Genomic DNA, 10,285 nt, shown 5'->3' with positions numbered 1-10,285 from the left:
GTAAAGAATTAATAAATATATTATCCTTACTACTGTCTTTTTCCTTCTTTTATCTCTAATTTTATTACTGTGGTTAAGAAAACAACATTTATATTCGTCCTCGCTAGTCCTAAATTCCGTGATTGCATAGTCACATCTGGAGAGCGAGATTCAGGCTCTAGAGAAATTGCAGGTTTGGTTTCAGACCACCGCAATAAATGGAACTCTGAAATAAAGCCAGTCACACAAACTTTGATTTCCGAGTGCATATAAAGTTATATTTGCCCTACGTTGCAGTCTATTGTTTAATAGCATTATGTATAAATATGTGCATACCTTCAGTTAAAAATAATTATTGCTAAGGAATGCTAACAATCATTTTCACCTACAGGAAGTCGTAATCTTTTTATTGGTGGAGAGTCTTGCTTCGATGTTGATGTAGCCATCAACGGCTCATCACCACTCATCATCGTGGTGGCTGCTGAAGTTTGGGATGACTGTGACAATTTCCTAAAATAAGACAAAGAAATTTGTTATATTGGTTAACTCTCCTTCCATGAAAGATTTCCCTGTAGCATGTGATGCTGTCTGATAGCATTTTATTCACAATAGAACTACTTTCGAAATTGGAGTCAATCCTTCAAACACTACTGCTGCTTTATCACTTTTATGTAGTATTCTAAATCATTTATTGTCACTTTAAAAAGTTAACATCTTCATTAAGAGTAGATTCCACTTCAAGAAACCACTTTCTTTGCTCATCCTAAGAGGTAACTCCTCATCTGTTCAAGTTTTATCACGAGACTGCAGCAATTCAGTTACATCTTCAGGCTCCACTTCTACTTCTAGTTTTCTTGCTATTTCCACCACACCCACAGTGACTTTCCTCCACCAAAGTCTTGAACCTCACAAAGCCATGCTTAAAGGTTGGAATCAACTTCTTCCGAACTCCTGTTTGGTGACATTTTGACTTCCTTCTATGAATCACAAATGTTCTTAATGACATCTAGAATGCTGAATACTTTCCAGATTTTCAATGTACTTTGCCCAGATGCATTAGAGGAATACTATCTATGACAGTATAGCATTATGAAATGTATTTCTTAAGTAATAAGACTCGAAAGTCAAAATTAGTTCTTGATCCATGGGCTGCAGAATGGATATTGTGTTGGCAAGTATGAAAACATTATTCTTCTCCTTGTACATTTCCATCAGAGCTCTTGGGTGACCAGGTGCATTGTCAATGAGCAGTAATATTTTAAAAAGATTTTTTTTCTCTTGAGAAGTGGGTATCTACAGTAGTAGTAAATATTTAGTAAACCATGCTGGAAATAGATATGCTTTCATCTAGGCTACTAGTTCCATTTATAAAGCACAGGTAGAGTAAAATTAGCATATTTCTTAAGGACCCTGGGATTTTCAATATGGTAAATTAACATTGCCTTTAATTTTAAATCACCAGCTGTATTAGCCCCTAACAAGAGAGACAGCCTATTCTTTGAAGCTTGAAGGCAGGCATTGACTTTTCCCTAGCTATGACAGTCCTAGATGGCATCTTCTTCAAATAGAAGGTGATTTTTCTGTATTTAAAAATCTTTCCTTTACTGTAGCCATTTTCATCAATTACTTTGGCTAAATCTTCTGGACAACTTGTTGCAGATCTGTTTTGCACTTTTATGATATGCTGATGATTTTTTCCTTAAACCTCATGAACTAACCTCTGCTGGAGTCAAACTTTTCTTCTGCAGCTTTCCTATCTTTCTTAGCCTCTATAGAATTTGAGGAGAGTAAGGGCCTTGCTCTGGACAAGGCTTTGGCTCTAGCAAATGTGGCTGGTTTGACCTGCAGTGTAGACCACTCAGACTCTCTCCATATAAGCCATCAGACTGTTTCACTTTCTTACCATTGTTGTGCCCACTGGAGTAGCACTATTAATTTTTTTCAAGAATGTTTTCTTTGCATCACAGCTTGGCTAACTGTTTGGAGCAAGATGCCTGGCTTTAGGCCTATCTTGGCTTTCAACAAACCTTTCTTATTGAACTTAAATAATTTCTAACTTTTGATTTGAAGAGAGAGGTGTGTAACTCTTCCTTTCACCGGAATACTTAGAAGCCACTGTTGTGTTATTCATTGACCTACATTCAGTATTGTCTCTGAGGGAATAGTGAGGCCCAAGGAGAGGGAGATGTACGGGAGAATGCCCAGCTGGTAGAGCAGTCAAAACACAGAACTTAGGAATTAAGTTCACTGTCTTATATGGGCATGGTTTGTGGGTTCCTGAAACAATTGCAATAGTAACATGGAAAGTAACTGATCACATATCACCATAACAGATATAATAAAAACAAAATGTTTTAAACATGGCAAAACTTACCAAAATTTAACACAGAGACATGAAATAAGCACATGCTGTTGGAAAAATGTCACAAGTTGACTTCCTGGTGGCAGGGTGGCCACAAACCTTCAATGTGTAACAATTGCAGTATCTGCCAAGCACAATAAAAGAAAGCACAATTAAGGGAGGCATGCCTGTATATTTAATACCCACTCTTAGTTCTGGTATAACAATTTTCCTCATCATCTTTCTTGAAATCTGTACTCTTATTATTTCCTAGAGAAGGATGAAAAGGAAAAATATTTTCTGAATTTGTATATACCTTAGTGTTTGGCCAGTGTCTTTGTTCCTTAAAGATGTTTTATTGGGTTATAGTTTATTTTTCTAAAGGCTACATAAATGTTATTCATCAATGTTCTAGCATTAAATGGAGAAATCTGAACCTAGAATGATTTTTGTCTGTGAAATTGATTTGATTTTCCTCCTTAGATACTGAAAAAACCTTTACTTTATATTTAAAATAGGTCTCAGTAGAATATCTTTGCATTAACTATTTTTTTTATTTATTCAGGGTATTATGGGGGTACAAACATTTTGGTTAAAACATGCACCACATGTACTTGCATTAACTATTAAATCTCAAAATTCCCTATACTATAGTGGTTTCTTTCAGTATGTAGCACTAACTAATCTTTTATTTTAGATAATTTTGTATTGAATTATAGCTTGATTTTCTTCATTGGAGACTGTTTTTTGCATATGTTGGCTCTTTTGTATATTGTTCTACAATTTCCTTTCTGGTATTTATTAACACTGCATTTAAATTTTTATTTCTTCTTTCCTTTGATTCATTTCATTGATTCCCTTTTTATCTTTCTTTCATTTTTTTCTTCTATTTCTATTATTGAATCCCTTGCTTTGATTTCCATAGTGACAATTATTCTTTCCTTTTTTTTCAATTCGATGTTTTTGTAACTATTTTTTTTTTAGGTATTTCATACTTTATTTCTGTCAGCTCATATTTTATCTGCTTCTGTTTTCTTCATTGCTTACCTGAATTCTCAGAATTCTCCCTTGTGATATTTATAGAGCCACTTACTTTGTAAATTATATTTAAGTTCAAAACAAAATATCTGTTAACCATATTTTGGACATTTTTTTTTGGTAAGTGTTCTTCAAAGAAGTGTGATTTCTTTTGGGGATGTTGAAACAGCTGCCCAAAGTGATTTACAGATTCAATACACTCCCCATCAAAATACCAATGTCATATTTCACAAATCTAGAAAAAAAATAATTCTATGCCTCATTTGGCAGCAAAAGAGAGCCTGAGCAGCCAAAGCAATCTTAAACACTTCGGTTACAGCTCTCACCGGCTATGAAACCTTGCCCACAGCTGGCACTCACAGTCCGCACAATAGCTTGTGCTGTGCATTGACGACCAATCCGTTTTGCTCTTGTGTAATGAGGAAAGCTTTAAAGCACTGACAGCTTGTTTTACTTTACAGGCAGATTTACTTGTAATTTAAATCACAATGGGTAACATATACATATATGTTTTCATTACATTATTTTTAAATGTTCACAATTTTATTTTGATAAATGAAAAATTAGAAAAGTCATATCACGGCTGTCAGCTAAAGTCGCTGTGCGTGTTCATCTGTGACTATTGACTATAGTCGATGTTCATACTGAAGTGGTTTAGCAGAAAAGAACAAATATGGAGGCATTACATTACCTGACCACAAATTATGCTATAAAGCTTTAGTAACCAAGACAGCATAGTATTGGTATAAAAGGAGAAACATAGACCAAAATAGTGAACCCAGAAATAAAACCATCTACCTACAGTAGATGGTTTTATTTACAACCAACTTATCTTCAACAAAGTAGACAATAATACACACTGGGGAAAGGAAGCCCTATTCAATAAATGGTGCTGGGAAAACTGGATAGCCACATGCAGATGAATGAAACAGGACCCCTGTCTCACACAATATACAAAAATTAATTCAAGATGGATAAAATGCCTAAATGTAAGGCATGAAACCATAACAATTCTAGAAGAAAACATAGGAAAAACACTTCTGGACATCAGCCTAGGCAAATAATTTATGGCTAAGAACCCAAAGGTAAATACAACAACAAAATAAATAAATGGGACTTAATTAAATTAAAAAGCTTTTGCACAGCAAAAGAATTAATCTACAGAATTAATAGACAACTTACAGAGTGGGAGAAAATATTTTAAAACTATACATCCAATAAGGGCTAATATCCAGAGTCTACAATGAACTCAAAAAAATCAGCAAGAAGAAAACAACCTTATTAAAAGTGGGCAAAATACATGAACACATTTTTTTTCAAAAGAAGATAGATAAATGGCCAAAAAATATGTTAAAAATGCTCAACATCACTAATCATCAGGGAAATGCAAACTAAAACCGCAGTGTGATACCACCTTACCCCTATCAGAATGGCCATTTCTGAAAAGTCATAAAACAATAGATCTTGGTGCAGATGTGGTGAAAACAGAACATTTATACAGTATTGGTGAGAATGTAAATTAGTACAACCCTTTTGGAAAACAATATGGAGATTCCTCAAAGAAATAAATGTAGACTTACCATTTGATCTATCAATCCCACTACTGGATGTCTATCCAAATGAAAAGAAGTGATTTTATCAAAAAGGTACCTGCATTCAAATGTTTGTACAATTTGCAATTACAAAGATGTGGAAACAACCTAAGTGCCCATAAATTCATGGATGCATAAAGAAAATGTGTGTGTGTATATACACCATGAAGTACTACTCTGCCATTAAAAGGAATGAACCAATGTGTTTTTCAGCAACTTGGTTGGAAACAAAGACTGTTATCCTAAGTGAAGTATCTCAGGAATGGAAAAAAAAAAAAAAACAGCACATACAGTCTCTAATAATCAGGAGCTAAACAATGGGCACACAGGAGCAAAAAGAGATGTAAAAGATATTGGAAACCAAAAAGGGGACAAGGTGGGAGGTGTTGAATGGTAAAAATCCACCTATTGAGTACAATGAACACTATTCTGGTGATGGGAGCAATAAAAGTTTCAACTTAAGCATTATACAAGGTAGCCCCTTAATATTTTGAAATTTAGATTCTGTGAAGAGACTCCTGGAATTGATAAATATTCAGCAAAGTCTCAGGTTACAAAATCAATGTACATAAATCAGGACTCCTATACACCAACAACAGTCAAGCGGAGAATCAAATAAAAAAAATCAATACCTTTCACAATAGCTACAAAGAAAATAAAATACTAGAAATACATTTAACCAAGGAGATGAAAGAACTCTACAAAGAGAACTACGAATCACTGAGGAAGGAAATTGCAGATGATGTAAACAAATTGAAAAACCTATTATGCTCATGGATGGGCAGAATCAACATTGTTAAAATGTTTATACTACTCAAAGTTATTTACATATTTAATTAAATCCCCATCAAAATACCAATGTCATTTTTCACAAATCTAGAAAAAATAATTCTATGCTTCATATGGAACCAGAAAAGAGCCCTAACAGCCAAAGCAAACTTCTGCAAAGGGAACAAATCTGGAGGCATCACTTAGCAAACTTTAAGCTATACTACAAGGCTACAGTAACCAAAACAGCATGTTAATGGCACAAAAATAGACAGATCAATGGAACAAAACAGAGAACCCAGGTATAAAACCATCCACATATTGCCATCTGATCTTTGACAAAGTAGACGGCAATATACACATGGTGCTGGGAAAATTGGATAGCTACACGTGGAAGATTGAATCATATCTCTCACCACTCACAAAAATTAATTCAAAATGGATAACAGACATAAATGTAAGACATGAAACCCTAAAAATGATAGAAGAAAATGTTGGTAGATATCGGCTTAGGCAAAGAATTTATGAAGAAGACCCCAACATTCAGAGCAACAACAAAAATAAATAAACAGGAATTGATTAAATTAAAAAGCTTCTGCACAGCCAAGGAAACAATCAACAGAGCAAATAAACAACCTACAGAATGGGAGAGAACATTCACATGCTACACATCTGATAAAAGGTAAGTGAACAGAATCTACAAAGAACTCAACCAAATTAGCAAGAAAATAAATCAAATAACTATTAAAAAGTGGGCAAAAGACATGAACAGAAGATTTTTAAAAGACGATAGATTAATGACCAATAAAAATATGAAAAATGTTGAATGTCACTAATCATCAGAAAAACGCAAATTAAAACAACAATGAGAAATCACCTAACCCCAATGAGAATGGCGTTTATCAAAATGTCCCAAAATAATAGATGCTGGTGTGGATGCAGAGAGAAAGTGCTTGTACACTGCTGGTGGGACTGCAAACTAGTGCAACTTCTGTGGAAAATAGTATGCAGATTCCTCAAAAAACTGAAAGTATACCTATCATTTGGTCCAGCAATTCCACTACTGTATATTTACCCAAAGGAAAAAACGTGATTTTATCAAAAAGACACCTGCACTAGACTGTTTATTGCAGCAAATTCACAATCACAAAGATGTGGAATCAACCCAAGTGCCCATTAAATCATTAGTGGATTAATAAAATGTAGAATATGTACATAAGAGAGTACTACTCAGCCACTCACAAAAAAACGAATTAATATCTTTTGCAACAATCTGGATGGAACTGGAGACCATCCTAAGTGAAATATTGTAAGAATGGAAAAACAAACACCTCATATACTCAATATTTAATTGGAACTAACCTACTAGCACTCATGTGCACAAGCGGCCATAAAACTCAATGGAAATCATACAGGTGAGGGGGGGAGGAGTGGATGGGCAAAACCATAACTAATGGGTACAATGTATACTATCTGGGTGATGGGCACATTTATAACTTTGACTGGAGAGTATAAAAGCAATCCATGTAACCAAAACATTTGTATTCCCATGATATTCTGAAATTAAAAAAAAATATTTTAAACAAAGAAATGAAAAATTAATAAATAAAGTTAAATGTTAAAATATAATTTTCTGATTTCTTTTTAATTTTTCATATAATATTCTTCTAAGTGTGCTGTGTGACTTCCTTTTTGGTACTCATATTTGACTGTGGAAATTTTCCTGGGTAAGCCATTATGCCAAGATTCCTTAGAGATAGTGCTTTCCTCCAGGCTATCTGGTATTCATAACCCACAGTGTCTCTTCTCATTTGATGCCTCAAATGCAGATGACTTCATCAAAATATTTTTTATTTTGCAATAGCTTGATTCTCTAGCTCCTCTCAGACTCTGAAGACAATTCAATCTACCCGTTTGTATACCTTTTACTATAAACAGTAAATAAATATTTTGTACATGGGTGTCTTCTCTGTATCTTTAGTATGTTTATTTTTGCTAGTGTTTTCTGAGATTCTCATATTTGTTCTTCCCTTACCTCACTCTGTGTGTGTGTGTGTTTTTTTTTTTTTACTTCCTTTCCCATTGTTTCTACCATCTTTTAGTTGTGACACATTAAAACTACAGATTGTATGGGTTGACTATTACCTAGATACACCAAAAATATAATGTGTATTTTTTTATATTTTTATTTTGGTTATATTTTTATGCATTAAAAGTACTTCCAAAATGTTGAATTTTGAATCCATGTCCCTGTTGAAAATCAAGAAATGTAGTATTAATAATATTTGTTGTACACATGAGGCAATTAGAGCATATAGAATTTAAGCCATATGCACCACATTAGGCAATCAGTAAGGAGCAGAACTAGGATTCTACTAAAGGAATCTGGTCCCAGAAACCACACTCATGGACATATACAATATTTCTGTAAAGATCAAATATGATTCTAGTTCTAGGTTAAAATGATTACTCTAAGTAATGCAACATATTTTTCTGAAAGGAAATAGAAAATATTCATACAGACTATAATTTATTTCAAGAATTCTCTCATTTCTCATACTTGGAAATTGCATTAATATGCAGTCATTGAATGTTACACAAACTAGAAAAACTAGCTATATATATGAATATATACCTACATTTTAAATTTGTATTTTATATAAATTTAAATTTTTTGACAAAATATTAAATGCACTTATCTTTTGGCAATGGATAAATATTGTTTAAATGTGGTTTCAAAGGAAATACATTTTGTTTTTACTCAGGTATCATTTTTATAGCCCTACTGATAACCTAGTCTTTTTATTTTGCTCATTTTTTCATTGAGAAAAAAATATCACTAAAGTTTTTTTTTCTGTTTATCATTTTCTACATGTTATGTTCTCTCTCTGTTCTATTATTCAATTTCTTTTTCAACTCTTTCTCTTCTATGTGTTCTAAAAAGCTGATTGAGAATTCTGTCACAAGTTTATGCTATTTCTTTTAAAAACTCACTCCTTTTTTAGTGTTTACATTTGTAGCTACTAGGAGAATGTCTTTCCATTTATTGCCTTTGATATTAAAGAATAAAACTTCTGTTTATTTCACTTTACTGTTACTTTTTTTCTTCTTTATTACTTTTGAATGGATGTCACCTACGGGCTCTGTGAGGCAACTTTACATTTTTTTTTATTTCCTATATCTCATTCTACTATGACAGTTTACTTTCTTATGCTTTGCAATAGAACTTTCCTATAATCAAATACAGAATAAGTAAGTTGCAAACATTATTTTATACTTTTTAAAATAAATAGTAATGAATATTTTGAATTTTTAAAAAACTTACACTCATATTTCTTATTTTGCTTTCTATAGTTAAATGTATTATGGAGTGACAGAAAACTCAGTGGGATTTCTTTAACATAAGGTCTTTTTAAAAAATAAATGTTAGATTCAATCAACTTTAAACAGCTTGACTAAATATTAACCACTTTGGGACCAGCGTCCACTGTAGGTGACAGCCACAGATGAATGCGCACAGCGACTGTAGCCGACAGCCGTGATCTGAAGGCACACAGCCAAGAGTCAACTTTAGCCGACAGCTGTGATGTGACTTTTCTAATTTTTCATTTATCAAAATAAAATTGTGAAAATTTAAAAATAACGTAATGAAAACATATATGTCTATGTTACCTATTCTGATTTACGTGACAAGTAAAGCTGCCTGTAAAGTAAAACAAGCTTTCAGTGCTTTCAAGCTTTCCTCATCGCACAAGAGCAAAACAGACTCATCAAGGCGCAGCGCAGACCCCCGTGCGGACTGTGCGTGCGGCTGTGGGCGCGGTGCCATGACCGTGAGCGCCTACCGAAGTGGTAAACAATTGACCAGATTTTGTTAGCTCAATGTACATGCTAAATCTTCTTAAAGACATTTTCATTTCTGGTTCATCTTTCCTAAAAATGAAACTCCTACTAGCAGCATTGGTTTATGTATTTTTCTACTTGTTTATAATATTTCATATATAAGTAAATTTATGGGCATTTATTGAAACCTTAAAATCTGTACCCCCATAATATGCCAAAATAAAAAAAAATTAAAAAAAAATAAATAAAACATTATCCATCATAAAAAAAACATTGTTATTCTCAAATTCCACAAAAGTATAATTTATAATAATTTAGCTACTTTTGTCTAAGTCATTACAAAATTAATTATTATTATTGAAAATGTCACAAATGCCATTACTAAAACAATCATGTATATTTATTCAGTTTGTGTGTAGAACATTTTGGGGGGGTTGGAATTATAAGAGAGTTAGAATTTACACTGAGATAATTTATGCATATTTAGTGGTAAATGATTCTTTATAAGGAAAACTCATGCATATTAAAACTGATAGTGTAGAATCCCCATAAGACATATATGATGCCTCACATATAGCCATTCAGAAAAAGTGAATTTTGATCTAGATTTCTGAGGTAAAGGAAAGATTCAAGACTGTTTTAACTTAATGATAACCAATCTTGTATTTTCCCTATGACAGTAAATTCATTACGAATAATAATCATTATAAACCATTTTATTTTA

General features: G+C 33.0%; 1 long non-coding RNA gene across 1 annotated transcript in view; it reads right to left on the bottom strand.

The window, feature by feature from the left end:
• Positions 1–241: 241 nt before the first annotated feature.
• LOC105875412 (uncharacterized) overlaps positions 242–10,285 on the bottom strand; it is a 104,294-nt gene continuing 94,250 nt past the window's right edge. The window contains exons 3-4 of the long non-coding RNA XR_012914503.1: positions 2,354–2,465; positions 242–489 (exon numbers count right to left, since the gene is read on the bottom strand). This is a non-coding gene — a long non-coding RNA (uncharacterized LOC105875412). The remainder of the gene's footprint in view (positions 490–2,353; positions 2,466–10,285) is intronic.

The sequence above is a fragment of the Microcebus murinus genome, chromosome 23 (assembly GCF_040939455.1).
Source record: "Microcebus murinus isolate Inina chromosome 23, M.murinus_Inina_mat1.0, whole genome shotgun sequence".
NCBI lineage: Eukaryota > Metazoa > Chordata > Mammalia > Primates > Cheirogaleidae > Microcebus > Microcebus murinus.
The sequence above is the reverse complement of the archived record's forward strand: the minus strand, read 5'-3'. Positions and strand labels throughout refer to the sequence as shown.